At 42.7% G+C, this 17,475-nt stretch overlaps 1 long non-coding RNA gene across 4 annotated transcripts in view; it reads left to right on the top strand.

The window, feature by feature from the left end:
• Window positions 1–7,247: 7,247 nt before the first annotated feature.
• LOC120382839 overlaps window positions 7,248–17,475 on the top strand; it is a 91,382-nt gene continuing 81,154 nt past the window's right edge. For 2 of the 4 annotated variants that reach the window (XR_005588255.1, XR_005588259.1), the window contains exons 1-3: window positions 7,248–7,704; window positions 8,983–9,037; window positions 12,037–12,125. This is a non-coding gene — a long non-coding RNA (uncharacterized LOC120382839). Of the gene's footprint in view, window positions 7,705–8,982; window positions 9,038–12,036; window positions 12,126–13,712; window positions 13,815–15,713; window positions 15,801–17,475 lie in introns of those variants that run through there. The other 2 variants (XR_005588253.1, XR_005588251.1) reach the window with 2 other exon arrangements.

The following is a 17,475-nucleotide window of genomic DNA, read 5'->3' as shown; positions in this document are numbered from 1 at the left end:
TACCCGTTCCGGTCCTGGGACTGGATGTACTATGGCTGTTGTAGTTGTTGGCATGGAATCCGGTTTCACCACCTTGGTCTGGGTCTCTGGTAACACAGACCGGGTCCTGGTGGATGGCTCAGGAACAGGGATGGGAGTGCCTGCTTGTTTGACCTGGCTGCGGGTGACCACTCCCCTCTTCTTGGCCAGCTGCACATGGTTGGCCAAGTTTTCCCCTAGTAGCATGGGGATAGAATAATTGTCATAGACAGCAAAAGTCCACTTTTCTGACCAGTCTTTGTACTGGTCTTCAGGGATGCTGTACCCATGGCAGGTTCTTTTAAAATTTTTCAAGAAGGCCTCAGTGTCCTCACCTGCCATGTAGGTGGGAAATTTCTTGGGATGGGGAATAGTGCCTGGAGAAGGATTGTTAGGGTTGGCTGGAACATGTGGGTTAGCTCTTGCTAATTCCAGGTCTTTGTCTTTTAACTCCATTTGTTTTTTGTGCTCAGCCTCTTTGGCTGCCTCTTTGGCTTTGTGGTTAGCTTCTTGTTTTTCCAGCTCCCTCTTGTGGTTAGCCTCTCTGGCTTGTTGCTTCTCCATGTTTCTGTGCTTTCTGGTGCTGGCCACACCCCTCTGCATTTAGTGAACTGTATTGCTTGGTTCACTTTTCCTACCCTTTCTATTCACGACTGAATAAAAAGAAACAAAAAACTTTTTATTTGCAAATGTGTAGCCGCTGTTTGCTGATATACTGAGAAGACAAAAAAACAACAACTGGTTTGTCCTGTTTCTAGCACTTGCTAAGTACCTCACAGTGGGGGTTCTTCTAACAAGCCTCCTAGAAAACTTACACCTCTTTGCTAGCTGTTTTTTTTTCAAGTAGACAGAAAGAAAAAAGGAAAAAAAAGAAAAGAAGAAGAAAAAAAAGTCTTTTCCTAACACAGCCCGTTAGAAAACCTTATTTCCCTCAGCTAAACCCAGCTGAAAATCTGTTTCCAAAAAAAAAATCTCCCCCTCCTGGCTCCCAAGAAGGTAGAAAACCCGGTTTTGCAACTCTCTCTCGCAATTGCTAAGTACCCTCTCAGCAGGGTGTTCCTATAACAAAGCCTGGTTAGAAAAACTAATTCCCTCCAGCAAGATAGCTCTTTTCAGCTTAGCTCAGCTGAAAAAAAAACTGCCTCTAACAATACCAGTTAGAAAACGAATACTTGTAAACCCCTTCTTCTCTCAGGTTGCTTTCCTGCTCTAGAAGAAGAGAATAGATCTTTTCAGCTTAGCCTAGCTGAAAAAAAAACTGCCTCTAACAATACCAGTTAGAAAACCTGTGTCTGTTTGCCTTCGGGGTCTCTCTCCCTCCTAACCTGCAGTCCTGCTTTAGGAGAAGAGACCACCATGTCATAGGTCTCACCCCCACTTGGAGCTGTTGGGTTCCAATGTGGGGACCTGCACTGGTTTCCCTCTAAACTAAAATCCTAGTTTAGATCTAGTAAGCTGCCACCACTCAATCAGATATGTGGATTGAGACACAGTCCTTCCCCAAAATCCTAGGGGATTCCAAGAGCCCCAAATCCATGGAGTTCTTACACCCAGGAGAAATAAACCATTCCCCCTGCTTCCTCCCCCCTCCCTTTTCCTAGGAGAGATACTGGGATCTAACTACAGGGGGATACCTCCCCCTCCCCCTTCCCTGAGAATCCACCCAAAGAAGGATCAACCAAGTCCTTAATAGAAAAGAATTTATTAAAGAATAAAAAAGAAAAGTCACTGTCTCTGTAACCAAGATGGAACAATACAGGGTCTAAACTTATCAATCTCTGGAGAGAATTCCCCCTCCCCCTTTCTTTCTCAGTGAAAGCAAAGTAACAGCAAACAGGAATAAAGAATTTCCTTTAGCAAACACACAATTGCAAATATAGAAAACAACTTAAAAGACTAATCCGCCTTTCTAATTAATACTCACTATTAAATAGTAGAAACTACTCCAGGAGAACTTGGAGACATGACTGACCTCTCTTAGATCCAAAGAGAGCTCTAACAAAGAACACAGACAAAGGCTTCCCTCCACAGAGATTTGAAATTATGTTGTCTCTGATTGGTTCTCTGGCCAGGTGGTCATCAGGTACTGCATGTTAACCCTTTACAGGTAAAAGAGACCTTAACCCTTAACTATCTGTTTATGACAGTCCTATTGACTTTCAATGAGATTTAGGCTCTTAAGTGCCTAGATTGAAAATTAGACTTAGCCATATGAGTCACTTAGTCTTTGCACTGCTGAGCAAATCAATGCCTAAATACCTTTTAAAATCTAGGCTTTGATGGCTGTATTTTGTGTTTGTATATAAAATGTCTCTGATTCTAATTGGAGTTGCTGGGTATCAGAGTAGGATAAATATTAAATAGCAGTAAATATTCTGGGCTGCTGTTAAAAGAATGTATGTTGCCAAAACCTTAAAGTAAATTTTGTGGGGTAAAATGCAGGCCTGTCCATTCTCATGAATATATTGCATGTCTCAGCATTTTGCAATATTTTAAAGTGCTGGCCTAATGTGAAGATGTTCTCAGTTCAGGTTTCTTGTTGAGCCATGAGAAGTTTCTGTTGAGAGTATGGGTTGATGGCCTTTGAGGTCCAGTTCTCCTTTGCCATCAGCAAATGCTGCTGGTCCAGGTGCATTCAGCATCACTGCTCTATGCATAAGAACATAAATCCATGGTACGCCCACATCTCAAATACTGAGTACAGATGTGGTCTTCTCACCTCAAAAAAGATATACTGGCACTAGAAAAGGTTCAGAAAAGGGCAACTAAAATGATTAGGGGTTTAGAGAGGGTCCCATATGAGGAAAGATTAAAGAGGCTAGGACTCTTCAGCTTGGAAAAAAGGAGACTAAGGGGGGATATGATAGAGGTATATAAAATCATGAATGATGTTGAGAAAGTGGATAAGGAAAAGTTATTTACTTATTCCCATAATACAAGAACTAGGTCACCAAATGAAATTAATAGGCAGCAGGTTTAAAACAAATAAAAGGAAGTTCTTCTTCACGCAGCGCACAATCAACCTGTGGAACTCCTTGCCTGAGGAGGTTGTGAAGGCTAGGACTATAACAGCATTTAAAAGAGAACTGGATAAATTCATGGAGGTTAAGTCCATAAATGGCTATTAGCCAGGATGGGTAAGGAATGGTGTCCCCAGCCTCTGTTTGTCAGAGGATGGAGATGGATGGCAGGAGAGTGATCACTTGATCATTACCTGTTAGGTTCACTCCCTCTGGGGCACCTGGCATTGGCCACTGTCGGTAGACAGATATTGGGCTAGATGGACCTTTGGTCTGACCCGGTTACGGCCGTTCTTATGTTCTTATGCTCAGCAGTTCTCAACATTTGTAGTGTCAGGAAGCAACCACCAGGTCAGGCAGGTAGGACAGTGGGAGCCAGGGAAAATACATCAAGCAACTGATGCTTCAACCTTTTCACCCCAGCAAGGACCCCAGGTAGCAGTTTGAGAAAGCATGCTGGGGTTGTTTGTGCTGCTCCCACCACTCATTGCTGTCCTCTAATTGAAACACATTTTAAAGACTGGATTTTAGGGAATCTTGTGGGGGACAGGATGGGCTATAGATCTTTCTCAGTTTGTGCTGCTGCTTTCAAGATTGTCTCTTTCCTGTCATAGACATTTTAGCTAGGGCAATTCATTCCTTTATGGTCTCTTGGGGGATGAACTGTCGGAAGTGAGCGAGAGGGGGACAACAACAGGGTATCGAACTTACATGTCAAGTGTATTGAAGAGATGCTATGCATGCGATCAGTGCTGTGGCTGCATGTTTCATAGATAGGAGATGGGGTCACTAGCTTCAGACAGTAACTACCAGAAATCTTTGGCAGATGAGCTGTCCAAATACTGATGCTTTTCCCACTGCTCTCAGCTGTACTGGACTTTACCTCATTCTTGTTCACGGAGCCTTAGACACCGACTCCATGGGTGCTCCAAGGCTCAAGCACCCATGGAAAAAAATAGTGAGTGCTCAGTACTCACCAGCCACAGCTGTTTGGCAGTGGCGCCAATCAACTGTTTGGCGGCTGGCAGGAGGAGGTTGGAGGAGGGCAAAAAACAGCGAGCAGTGGGTGGGGGCCTCGGGGAAAGGGGGCAGAGTGGGGGAGGGTCTCAGGGGAGGGGGCACAGTGTGGGTGGGAAGAGGTGGTGCAAGGGAGGGACCTCGGGGGAAGGGGTGGAGTGGGGGAGGAGCCTCAGGTCGGAGCACGAGTGGAGCAACCCTGGGGAAAAATAAAAGTTAGCACTTTTGCACAGAGCTTCCTTTTGTTCTTCTTTCCACTTCTGCCCGACTTTATTTTTCTGGCTGAAGTTGATTCACACTCTAGATCCTACATGCTTTTTTATATTCCTATACGTAGTGCCTTGTAGACTTCTAAGTCAAATGCACTTCCTTATAGTTTCTCCCTTAAAAGATTTGGCATATTTCACTGCTTCCAATCACATTCAAAAGAAAATTGAAGTGGTTTGGGGTTTCTCCTTGCAAAACCAAAGCAGACAGTTGAGGGGTTTTTGATAAAAACAAAACATGGCCCATCTCTGCTCAACTCGTGCATCATTAAAAAGTAAGGGGGTCAGGCCCAGATTCTCAAAAATATTTGGGACCTAAATCCCATTGTTTTCAATGAGAGTTAAGCACCTAAATACCTTTGAGGATCTGGGCCTCTGTGAATACAAATGTCTTGTTCTTTACCTGGTTTGCTGTTGAAATAACATACTGTATTTTCTGACAGTATGTGATTCTGTGGTCGAACAGGTAGATGGCAGTGCTGTTTTTTTGTTCAAAGCTACAATCCTTTACTTTCTGGATTTGTCAAAAATCATCCTTTCAATTCAATGCTAGAAAGTCAACGCCTAATTACCAGCTAATGCTTCCCTTCTCCTGAGCAATGCCATCATCCTCAAATTATATTAGACACCCATACTGTATATTTCAGCAGTGCTGGTGTTGTCTTGGTTTCGTGTGCGTCATTATATAAGAGATAATAAAGTAATAGAACAAAAAGCACAGTGATAAAACTCCTTTGTCGTATAAACACTGGGCACTAATCAATCTGTGAATTATGGCCCAATAATCTGAATACTCTTCAAATTCAATTACTGTGCTTTAGTATTCTACATATGTCTCAGAAAGGAGAAAAGAAAAATAGGGGGAAGCAGTAAATGCAATCCCATTTTAATTCATGTGTTTTCATTAATCTATAAAGAAGTATTACTTTACATTCAATTTGCTTTCAGATATATTTCTTCATTTCCAACCCAGGCTCAAGCGATACATTGAAGGCAATTAATTATAATATATATGTAATATATAATGCCTAGCCCTTAGGAAAATGCTGATTTGTCTACACATAAAGATGTGCTACCTTAACTGTAGCAATAACCTTAAGAACCACCCTAGTGTGGACAAAGTTATACTGGTATAAATGTGATTATACTGGTGTAGCTTATTCCTGTACAGGAAGGGAAATATGTTATATTAGTAATTTGTTATACCAGTAACAAGGCACCTTTATACTAGAATAACTGTGTCCACACTAAGGATTGTACTGGTATAATTATATTGGTAAAACAATCACACCCCTAACTGCCACAGGTGGAATGTTCAAGTGTAGTCAGAATTGTAACATCAGAATTGGTTTCACAGTCACAGGTAGGAGGATGTAAGTAAGTAGTACAGTAAAGCAGTGGTTCTCAAAGCTGGTCCGCCACTTGTTCAGGGAAAGCCCCTGGAGGGCTGGGCCAGTTTGTTTACCTCCCACGTCCGCAGGTTTGGCCAATCGTGGTTCTCACTGGCCGCGGGCTGCTGCTCCAGGCCAATGGGAGTTGTGGGAAGGGCAGCCAGCACATCCTTCGGCCCGCGCCGCTTCCCGCAGGGCCTGGAGCGGCGAACCACAGCCAGTGGGAGCCGCGATCGGCCGAACCTGCGGACGCAGCAGGTAAACAAACTTACTTTTGCCACATACACCTTACATCTTCCTGTTACTCTGCCTTCTGTCTCCCATTTCCACCTGCTGCTACATAAAGAAGCTACAGAAACAGACACTTACACCTAGTAATTGACATAAGCTTTTCACTATGATTTGCAACACTTCTAAATTTGGCCCAACAAGTGAAAGGTGATTTCTTTTCAATTCTGTAAATTTACACTCAGCCTCTCTTGCAGTTCTTAGTTGTATCAGACAACAAAAGGGGTTTTGGTTTTCTTTGTAGGGAAAGAAGTCAGCTTGGAAACCTGAAAAGAAAAGGGAGGGAGGGAAACAAACAAAAAACCCCAGCAATCATCTGCCCCAGATATTCACCAATATCTTACCTTCGCTCAGTCACCCAGGGAGCTGTCAGTTGTTTCTGTCTAGTTATGTGGCATATCACTAGATCTGCCGATTAGATCAACCTTCACATGCATCCTGCCCCCCACCACCCCACCACAAAAAAAAACCCTCATAAGAGGAAAAAATAAGCAAAGAAAATACCCTCCACAAAGGTGCTCACAAAGAAGGTCCCCAAATAACTACCATTCCCTACGGTGCAGTCAGTAAAAAGCTCTCACACAAGTGCCAAACGGACAAAAAACTACCTCAACCTTCTGCTGATCAGTACAAGATCTGGAGGCAATAAGACTTTTCTCTATCCATACTCTTATTGCTGATCTGCTGCCCAACCTCATCTGTATCAAGAAATATGGCTGATTAATACAGTAGGAGAAATGATAGTGTGATGCTGGCAGACCGGGGTCAGCTCATGCCAAGGTTCCCATAGCTCAACTGAACACTGAGAAATACATAAGTGAAATTAGTCTGGCTTACCTGTGTGTTAATATTGTTAAATTAGGTATTAGAATTATAAGACAGTGTTTAGTGTTTACACTTTATTGAATGCTTTTGAATTGTTCCATTAATCTCACCATTACCAGGTTTACAATGATGTGTGGTGCCATGGTGTTGGGCCCATGCTCAGAAGGGGCCCTGGCCTGCACCACTTGTGCTGTGCTCTGACTCCGCTGTCCATACCCTTAGGCAGGTCGGGTGTGTGTGTACCTGGCGTCCTCCTTGCTGCGCATGCTCAGAGTAAGTCAGGACAAGTTGAGGTTTAGTTGGGGTTTGTTCTGCTTTGAGCAGGTGGTTGGACTAGATGACCTCCTGACGTCTCTTCCAACCCTGATCTCCTATGATTCTATGATTCTATGACAACCAATCAACAGCATGGGTGGGAAATTTAAAATAAAACAGGAGAAGAAGCTCCTGCCTGCCTGTTGGTTTCTCTCCACCTCCCTGGCCCCTCCTTCCCCGTCCACTACTCACTCCTCTCGACCACCTGCTGGGGCCGGCTGAGGGCTCCTCTCCACCCCCTGGCCAGACCCCAGTGCAGCTCCAGCTCTGAGAAGTCTATGCTACCTGCCACCTGTGGGGCCCCACCTGCCTCCCTGGAGCCAAGCCGCCTGGGTCGGGTGGAGAAGCCAGGCCAGTCTCAGCCAATGAATGGGGGTGAAAGGGTGGAGAGCTTCGCTGGGATCCTGTAGGCAAGTGGGTCCTGAGGGAGCCTGGCCCAGGCAGGCCCTGCTCCTCCTCTGGCCTGGTTGATTGCGCTACTCCCAAGGGGACAGACTGGAATGATTCCCTGCCCCAGGACCAACCCAGCTCAGCCTGGCAGACAGTCACCTCCCAGCAGGGCCAGTGAGTGCAGCCAAGGGACAGGGTGTTGTGGCCTGGGGGGTCGGGGGGTGAGGGCTGGGCAGTGGGAGAGGTTTGTGTATTTTGAGGTGCTAGACAGGTGGGGCTCAGTTGAGGGAGCACTGGCTGGTGGGGGAGGTCTGTATGTACTTGTGATTGTGGGGCTGTGGGTAGTTGAAGCTGAGCAAGGGTGGTGGTGTGCAGGGCGCTGTGTATTTGTGGTGGGAAGTGACTGAGGGGGGTCTCTGGGTGTGGAGGCGCTGGGCATAGCAGGTCCAGGGGGCACTGGGTATTGGGATGTGTGAGGGGTCACTAGGTGGAGGAGAGCTGGGCATAGGGGTTTGTACAATGTCTGTGGACAGGGTGTGCTGGGCATAGGGAGTTGGGGGCTATTTGGCTAGCGGGGAGGCTGTGTGGTGTGGCACAGGCCTGCCCCTGAGGGGAAGGGCCACACTGGCAGCACAGGGCTGGGTGGCCCAGTGTGTGTCTGGCAGCTGCTGGTTTGTAAACAGTGCCCTCACACTGGGCTGGGCAGAGCAGGGCCACCCCCACCATGCCATGCCCCATTGCCCTGGCCGGCCCCTCGCTCTGGGTACCGACTACCCTGCAACATGCTTTATTGCCCCAATGAGGGCCTACAAATAATTTGGTGCTGGGGCCACAAAAGGTTAATCCAGCCCTGAATCTCACATATAACATCTGTATCTCATACTGTAAGGTAATATTTGAGCCATTGTATTGTGAACCTCTGTGACTGTGTAAAACACTAGACCAGAGAGAGACATTAATTAATGTGAAGGGCTCATCTTCAATAGAAGGTGTTACAAAAGGAAAGGTTCATCGATACCAGACAGACTATTGTGGGACTTCCAACTGGTATTTCCCTATGTACCATCAACAAGAGGGCAAAAGACTTTTGTTGTTCTGCCCTTCTCCCCATGAATGTGAGTCAAGCAAGTGGCCTCTTCCCTCAGTTGAGTGTTCAGCTCAGAGCACATGGCAGGAGGGGGATAAAAACACACACAAAAAAGGAACTTGGATTTCTATGCTGCTTGGACTTTGGAGGCAAGGTGTTTCTAGGCATAAAAAGAGATCCCCAGCTGCTTAGACTGGGTTAGCCCTAAAGGTCATATAGAACTTGTTGATTATAGCAACTTCTATTACTTTTTGATACTTAACATTGTAACTCACTTGTGTCTCCATGTTTACCTGCTTTAACCTTGTAAATAACTCTCTGGTTTCCCTTTTCTAGTTAATGAATCTTTATATAATTTGTTATAGGATTGGCTATAGGCATTGTCTTTTGGTCTGAGATCTAAGATTCAACTGGCCTGGGGTAAGTGATTGGTTCTTTGGAATGGAAGTAACCTGACTTTTGCTATCATTCTTGACATAAGGAACAAACTATCACAGAGGTATGCTTACCTAGGTGGCAAGACAGACCAGAGTACTCCAGGGGGCTGTCTGTGACTCCATGATAAACCTGTTATAGTGCCTGAGGAGTTTACACTTGACAGTTGGTGGAATCTAAGTATGGACCTCACAGCCAACTTGGGGTCTGTGCCCTGGCTCCTCACAGTCTGCCCTGAGGTTGGTACTCACACTCTTGAGTCAGAGTAGGCAGCATTACAGATAGATCACTTCATCTCCTAGGACACTCTCTCTGTTCATCATAGACTCAGACCGAGGGAGAACAAGTCTGAAGGCAGAGTAACCATTCTATTCCCATCTTGGCTTTCATACCTCAAAAGCTCATTTGAAACAAAATCACTTATTTTCAATCCGAAGGCAAGACAAACTTCCGCATCTTGCTAATCAATACACTTCCAGATACCAAAGATTTTCCAGAAAAGCTGATAGAGATGCCATTTAACATGGTGGCGGGAGACAGTTTTCTTGGGAGACTTTTGCAACCATGCATGTGATAGCCCCAAATCTCCAATATTTCTTCAGTTTTCCACCTTAAGTTTCTCATAAGCAGTTACTGGACCAATGCACACACTGCCAGTCATATTTTGGATTGGATGCCTGGGACCTCCCCTGTGGAGTCCCGGAGGCTCAGATCTCTTCTCTATAATGTTCAGTCCTCTTCCCCATACATGAAGCTGTTAGGAAAACTGGAGCCATAACATAGGCTGAAGTGCCAGCAGTGTGCAGATGATAACCATAACTGTCTTCTCTTTTCATAAAACATAGACAGCACCACCTCCCAGCATTTTCAGTGCTTAACACAAATGAAGAGCAGCTGGCTGTCACTGAACCCAGGCAAGACTGAGGTATTGTTGATAGGAACAACTTGCCTCCTCTATAACTACCTGTGACACAGGTTGCCATGAATACATCATTCCAGTAATCTACTCTGATCTTGTCTTCCCTTAAAAACAGGCTTCAGTTCAAACTCTCCGTCCTGATATTCAAATCCTTCCATGGTAGTGGCTCTAGTTACCTGAGATATCAACCATAGCTACATTTTACTGAAACTGTCAGCCAGTAAGAGTAGGATTGTGAGCATGAAAGAAAGCTTTCATCCCAACACAGGGCAAGCGTGAGCACAAAACTAACTAGTTAGAAATGCAAAATTCATTCCTTCAATGTCATTTTCTCTTGATAAGTTTACACATCCAAAAATAGAGTCACAGAGTGCCCCTTCAGCCCCACATATAAACAAATTTAAAACAACCATAAACTAATCAAGTTATTTTTTACATAAAATGGATAGAGAGAGTGAGATTGTTATTGTTATTTCTATTGTTAAACACTTGGCAGTTGCTCAGACCATAGATAGATAGATTAATGAAAAAAGCAGGGGAAAACATGAACCAGGAATGTAGCAGGCACAGTTGTCAACTTTCATGTGGTAAATAAGCACCCAACTTTCACAATAAGCCAAAAATCAAGCTTATCCCATTTCAAAACAAGGCCAAAAGAAGCCAACCCCTAAGAACCCCAACACTCTATGTGACTAGATCCCACCGGTGTACAGTCTGGGACTGTGATGGGCCCACTGTGCACCCCTGACTCTCTCTCCTCCCCCCCCTTGCGACTTCTTGCCTCCCCTTGGCCCTGCTTGCTGGGAGACGATCAAAAAAAGAAGCATCAAGCTACAACAAGCAACAAGCCAAAAACTAGCCAACAAGCAACTCACAAGCCAATTAAGCTGAAAACAAGTCCAATTTCTGCATTTTTTTCACGGGTTTGGCATGTCTGGTGGCAGGCCCTGCAGGGGAAGCCCTAATCAGCTCCTGCCACTCCAATCCCAATCAGGGGGAATTGGGCTGGGACTGGGCAACTAGCTAGGACTGGCCTGGAAACTGGCCACACCTGCCAACCTCATTAACAGGGGCTAAAAGCTTGGGAGGAAGTGAGTCCGAAGGTGGAGGGGAAGAGGGAGGAGATGAGAAGAGATGAGATGAGATGAGATGAGACGAGACGAGACGAGACGGAGACCAGAAGGGGAGAGTAGACTCAGAAGGAGCCAGGAGCCACTGAGGCCTGTTCTAGGCCAAACCTGCAAATACTCTGTACATAGTTGGAGCTTGGTGTTGGGGACTGAACACAGGAATAAAGAGCATGGGTGTTGCACCAGCTTGGAGTGGTCCTGATTCATTGGGGAGCGGGGCCAAGAGAATGAACCCAGCAGGATGTGGTGAGCACCCTATTACAAGGAAGAACTTTTTTCATGGGAAAGAGTTGATTTTTCCTAATTTCTCAACTCAAAAGTTTCAAAATTCTTTACATGTCCCATTTCAACATTTTCAAAATGAAAAATTCCTCTTTTCTAGTTCAAAACAACTTTTTGTTTTGAAATTTGAGCTAATTAAAGTAAAACAAATTTTAAAATGGTGGAAATGGAAACAAAACATTTTGATTGACCTAGCCTGAAACTTTTTTCAGATTTTTCTGCTTGCAAAAATTTTATAGATTTTTTACTTTTTGGGGATAGCAAATATGTTCAAAATCTTGACAATTTTTACTGAATGGGAAAACCATTTATTATGATAAGTACATGTCTGAGACTAATAGAGAGAAAGAGAAGCTTTCTTAAAACCAGGAAGAAAGCAGAGTAGAAATGACCTTATGATAAGAGATGTCCAATCCCTTAATTGTGATTGGCCAGAGCAGTCACATGCTTGTAGTTATAAGCATAATCCCACTGCTGTTTAGAATTTCTTTTGCACTAGCTGACATTATCACAATCGTGAAGAAAACTATAGATCAATATGCAAAACAAATGTGAATAAATATGGAGTTCCTTCTTGCCTCAGGGCTTCCTTTCTCCTAGAAATCTGTATATCCCTTCCTCTTTCTGTGGTTTCTATCCACCATCTGCTACAGATGCTGAGGAACAACTCAACCTTTCTTGTCCAGATCACTTCTCTTCCTGCAGTGGAAACTTTCAAGAAACCCTCTTCTCTACCACCCAGGTATTCAGTGTATTTATATTAAACAATATAATTAAGTGCTGCTGTGCTCCCATATGTTTATTTCATTATATAATCAGAATAAGAGATTAAATGGGGGCAGGATGGGGGTAGCTCACTTCAATACTATTACATTTTAAACAGGCAGGGTTTTCATCTTCTTTCAGTCACTGCCCTGAATTTCCACAGTCCTCCTCTTCTCATCTGATCAGCTGGTTAATTTAATTTAGTACTGAAAAAATCCAATTGGGTGCTGCTTTGTGCTCCTGATTGTATTTTTCAATGCAAAATGAAACTAACCCACTGAAGAGGCTGTGGGAAGAGACCAAAGAGCCAACAGAATGCAGAAGTTTAAAAGCTGCTTTTTTCCCTCTTCCACTTCAAGCACTAAGCAGCTCCTGGTTGTATTTTTCAAGACAAAATGAAACTGACAGGATGTTAGGGTGGGAGGAATAAGATGCAGTAGGCACAGAGTCAGTAGAGGCAGAATTGGTAAAATGGGGGAGAGAAGATAGGAAATCAAATGAGAAAAAAATTGACCCAAACCCAAAAATATTATATAAAAATACAGGGTGGGGGAGGGTTTGTTTTTGTTTTGTTTGTTTCTAGACATTGTTTGAACAAAACTCCCTAGAATTTGTGGTGTAAGATTATTTTTAAATTATCACCATTTCTGATATTAATTTATGTCAGTATTTGGGCCCCATTGTGTTAGGAACTGTACAATAAAGAGGACACCATCTAGGCCCAGACACTAACGTTACATGGTGGCTTTGATTACTTCAGTAGAAGCATGGGGCAGGAAGGGGTGCACACTAATCAGCACTACCACATGATCCATTGTGTCTTAAGGGAAAATACAGAGCTCAGTGTTCAGCCCAGTTACTTGGATGTGCAGGGAAGCCAGGGAGAAGGAATCTTCCCCACACAAGAGTGCTCAATGGTTGGAGTTGGCTCCACAGCCATTACATGGCCACCTGTGGGAGAGAGGGATGTTCTTCTTCAACTTGCTCGTGATCCCTTCTTATTGCCATCAAAGACATTCCATTATTTTTGAACTTTGTACAGTAAAGGAGGCACACACACACTGCATGTGCTCTGAACTACCATGCAAACTGGACCCAGCAGCAAGGGTTGAATTTGCAGCATATTCCAAAGCCAAACTCTTAAGCACCGATGCAACTTTCACCATAAGAACAGTCCCATTAATTTCACACATGTGGAACTACTCATGGGTGTAATGTTACACACATGTGTAAGTGCTTTGCTGGGTCAGGACCCAAATAAGCTTTGCATTTCTTGAAGAGCTGCATGTAAGTCCAAACCATTCCTAGTGTAAATCCATAGTGGAGTTTTGCCAAGGATGTCTATATGGCTCTTCGTATTTTACCACGTCTGTGTCGAAAGACCTCCTTAAATAGCCCTTTTCATGCCTTCTCTTCTGTTTTGGAAGATGTCAGTGCCCAGCAAGGAAGTTTTATTATCTCCAAACGTGAATACCTGCTGACCTACAAATAGGATAGGTATATGGTGCATGTCACTTTTGCTTGCCTGAAGAGAAATATTTTATATCTCTGCTGTCATTCCCAGGGAATTGTACTTCCAGGACAAATATTATCGCATCAGAAATTTCAATTTACTAGTGCTATAATTTTGCAGAACTGGAACTTCCAAAAGGACCTGTGCAGGCAGGCAAGTACAGAGAGAATGGGCAATATACCCAAACAGATTGTTTAAATTAAATGTATCGGGGCACAGTAGAAATTGAAATATTTTTTGTTTAGCTATGGACGGATATGGGTACAAGTAACATATACCACTGGTTACTTCTTTGATTGATGAGCAATATCTAATTAGGTAATAAAAGGTAATTGATCGTTGTTTGTATAGGTGCAAACAAATACCACAAACCTCATGGTTAGCTCAATCAGGGTATGAAAATTTAACACTTGCAAGTAAGTACAGCATGTCTCACTTCTCATTTCTTAACTTCTTATAATACCCACTCAGATTTCAGCTTAAGAATTCACCATTAATCATGAAAAGTCATAGGCTTATATATTCATTAATTCTAGATAGGCTCATGTTTTCTCTAGAAAGTGAATAAACACAATTTTCAGTTAGTTTCTCATCTTTCTTTAAACAGATAGGAAGGAGCTGGTTCCATTACATTCTGTCTCAGTTTAATCCCTTGCTGTTACGAGAAGTGGAAAATGCAATTAAATGCACTTCAGAAAGCTTTCCCTAGAGTGCTGTTTACAATATTGCCTGCATTAAGCAGCCTGCATAAGGTGATGCATCCACTTTTCTATGTGTCTGCTAGCTTTGAGAAACTTCAGAAAACTATTTTCAGAATCAAAGAATTCAGGCAGCTGCACTTCCAAAATTAAGGTCCCACTCCTTATAAAAATGTTGTTAAATTGTGTGCTAATATTACATGTGTAGTACTTTGGGCGGGTGACAGGTTTGGCAGTGGGTCTCTGGCACGAGAGCATAGATCATGGATATGGATCATCTCTTCCATACTTTATTATTGTGCCAAGAGTGCTGTCACCTTTCTGATGATGCTAACTCACTCCAAATGGTTCTGCTCCTCCCTGGGCCCACATATACATTTATGTTAAAAAAAAACTGAGCTAAGACAAACAGCTATGTCATTATACACAAGCCAGATATATGTTTTTCTTAAGCAAGCTGATAACTACACATGTAATATCCGAGCTTGCAACACTTTCTCATATAAGTAGTTATACTAAATTCAGTGGGGCTACTCGTCTCAGTAAGGTTTCAGGACTGAGCCCATAGCTGCGGGAGCCAAGATTTTCAAAAGTGACCATTGCATCCATTGGCTGGGTGTCCAAAGTAATACACCTTAAAGGGGCCTGATTTTCAGCTAACAGGTGCTCACCATTCTTTGGAAATCTTGCTTCTTTAAGTTGTCTCAAGTTGGACACTCAACTATCAAAGCATCCCAACTCATTAGAGATGTTTGAAAATCTCAGCCTCTGAATAGACAAATGTCTTTAAGTATGAAGTTTGAAATGTTACTAAGCTCAGCATCCACTGTTCATATAACCCACGTGACACTGGATCAAATGGGACAGAGCAATATAAACTACAATAAATAGTTACAGATAATCAATGAAGAAAAAACACAACAGAAAAGCAAAAACCACCCCAAAATAATTGAACCATGCCTCTCATCAAGGGAAAACTTCTGGTTGGCTGACTAGGGGAAAGTCCACTCAAGTTAGCACCCACAGATAAAACAACTTGTCATAATTCAGACTACAAACTTGGATGAATGTACAATTTTATATTTCCGTTTTATCATACAGCAAAAAGGGAGACAGTGTCTCAAAAATAATTGTGTATTTACTCTGAAATGTTAAGGTTAACTTTTCTAATTCAGCTACACCAGATTTATTTCTGCCACTTTGGTGGAATATATTCCTCAGACTATAGCATGTTTCCTAGACAGTAGTTGTATCCAGAGCAAGTTTGGAGACTGAGAGTCAATTGTGTTATGTACTACATGTTGCTAGTCCTGGTATGAACATGACCTGAATGTTTGATTTCTTCTTTTCATAGTGACTGATTACTTCTCAGAAGATTTAATTATAGGGCACAACCATTGGATGCGGATCAGTGTCCCTGCCATATTGCATTCCCTCCAGCACATGCCTGAATTAAATCATATATTTTTAAAAATTTTAATAAGGTCAAGTTGTAATCATCCAGGATTTTATATTGGGTTCCACCAAGGTTGGTAGTGGTCACTCATTTTTCTAATAATATTGAAATATGTCTGCCCAGTCTCCCACCCACATGTTATCTGCCCCCATTTAGTCAGGAATCTTGTCTGTGCTATTTGTTAGGTTGCCAAGCAACTTGTATAGTCTACCTGATAGACCTTTTCATTGATTCAGAATGACAAAGGATATTTAACTCCTTACTGCTACAAGAAGTGTAAAATGCTTTTAAAATCCACTTCTGAAATCTTTGCTCTCCTCAGTCTTGAAGGAATGTGTGGAGTTCTTTGAAACATGGTCATACAGAGCAAAGTTCCTGATCTAGTAATAGATCGTTATTGGATAATGTAAACCATACCATGCAAATTTTCCCCTGCGGGCACCAATGAATATGTCATCTCTGGGATTAATTGGGTATAGTGTAATATTCTCCCCTCCTTTATCTGGTCTACCATATCCTCAAATCTATGTGTGGTCTACCATAGCCTCAAATCTATCTGGGAGTTAGGAGTACCAATAAGGAGGAAAGCACCTTGCGTAAATCCTCAGGGTTGTTTTTTCTTTATATTATCCCAGTCTGAAAACACTTCCTATACAACTGGGTAGGTTGATATTCCTGTGTTGATTAAGGAAGCCAGAGTAAAAGTCAGTCAGAGGGGACTATGTCAGCCTGTTAAAGGTTTAGATTTTGTCTTTTCTTTTGTTTTAGACATCCCTCTCCCATTACAAAGTTTCCTCTAATATATTAAGAGAAGCTGGGGAACAAGCTTTGATAATAGAAAAAGAAATACTATACTATAAATCAGAAAAATATGGAGATTAAAATAACCCATAAATATTAGGGGGAAAGAGATGTACTATTTTACTTGACTGTACATTTAAGGTTGTGGGTGGCTTTCAAGAAAAAGAACATTTGGGGGATAGAAAATGAAATCACAACAGGGTGATCACTTTCCTGGTCTCAGAGAGAATCTCTGCAGTGTACAGAAGTTCAATTCCCCTCCAGTTGTTTAATCATTTATATCATTAACTCTGTAGCCAAAGTAAACAACCCACCAGGGCTAAGGCTACCATTCAGTGTTACTAGGAATTTAGTCCTATGTCTCCACAATTATCTTCACCACTAAAGATTCTGAAGAGAGTTTCTTCCAAGCCAGGGTTGCTAGGACTAGGGGAAAGTAGGACTTGCAGTTTATAACTTGTTTGTGTTGGTGTCACTTTAATTCCTTTATTAGCAATCCTTGCTTCCACTTTGCAGATGTGTTTTTATTTTTTATCTTTATCAAAATGAAAACAGTTTGTTTTGTTTTGGGTTGAATGATGTGGTAGGTTTTTAGGTTGATTGGTTTTTTATAGCATAAAGCACAAGTAACAGATTGTGGATTGCCGTACACAGAAAGGAAACATCTAACAAAACCTGTCTCCAGGAAACTTTGTTTGAATAATGATTAATTTAACCAGATTCTCCCAATATCTTGCGAAGTTAAGAAAAGTAAATGTAAAAATGACCTTCTCAGGTCACCTTTTTCCAGCTCTATAAAAGGCTGCAGAAGTTGGTTCATCTGTGACCTGCAGATTCTGGATGCAGATACTTTATCTGC

This window comes from Mauremys reevesii, linkage group 1 (assembly GCF_016161935.1).
Source record: "Mauremys reevesii isolate NIE-2019 linkage group 1, ASM1616193v1, whole genome shotgun sequence".
NCBI lineage: Eukaryota > Metazoa > Chordata > Testudines > Geoemydidae > Mauremys > Mauremys reevesii.
Note: the sequence above shows the minus strand (reverse complement) of the source record. Positions and strands in the feature narration are given on the sequence as shown.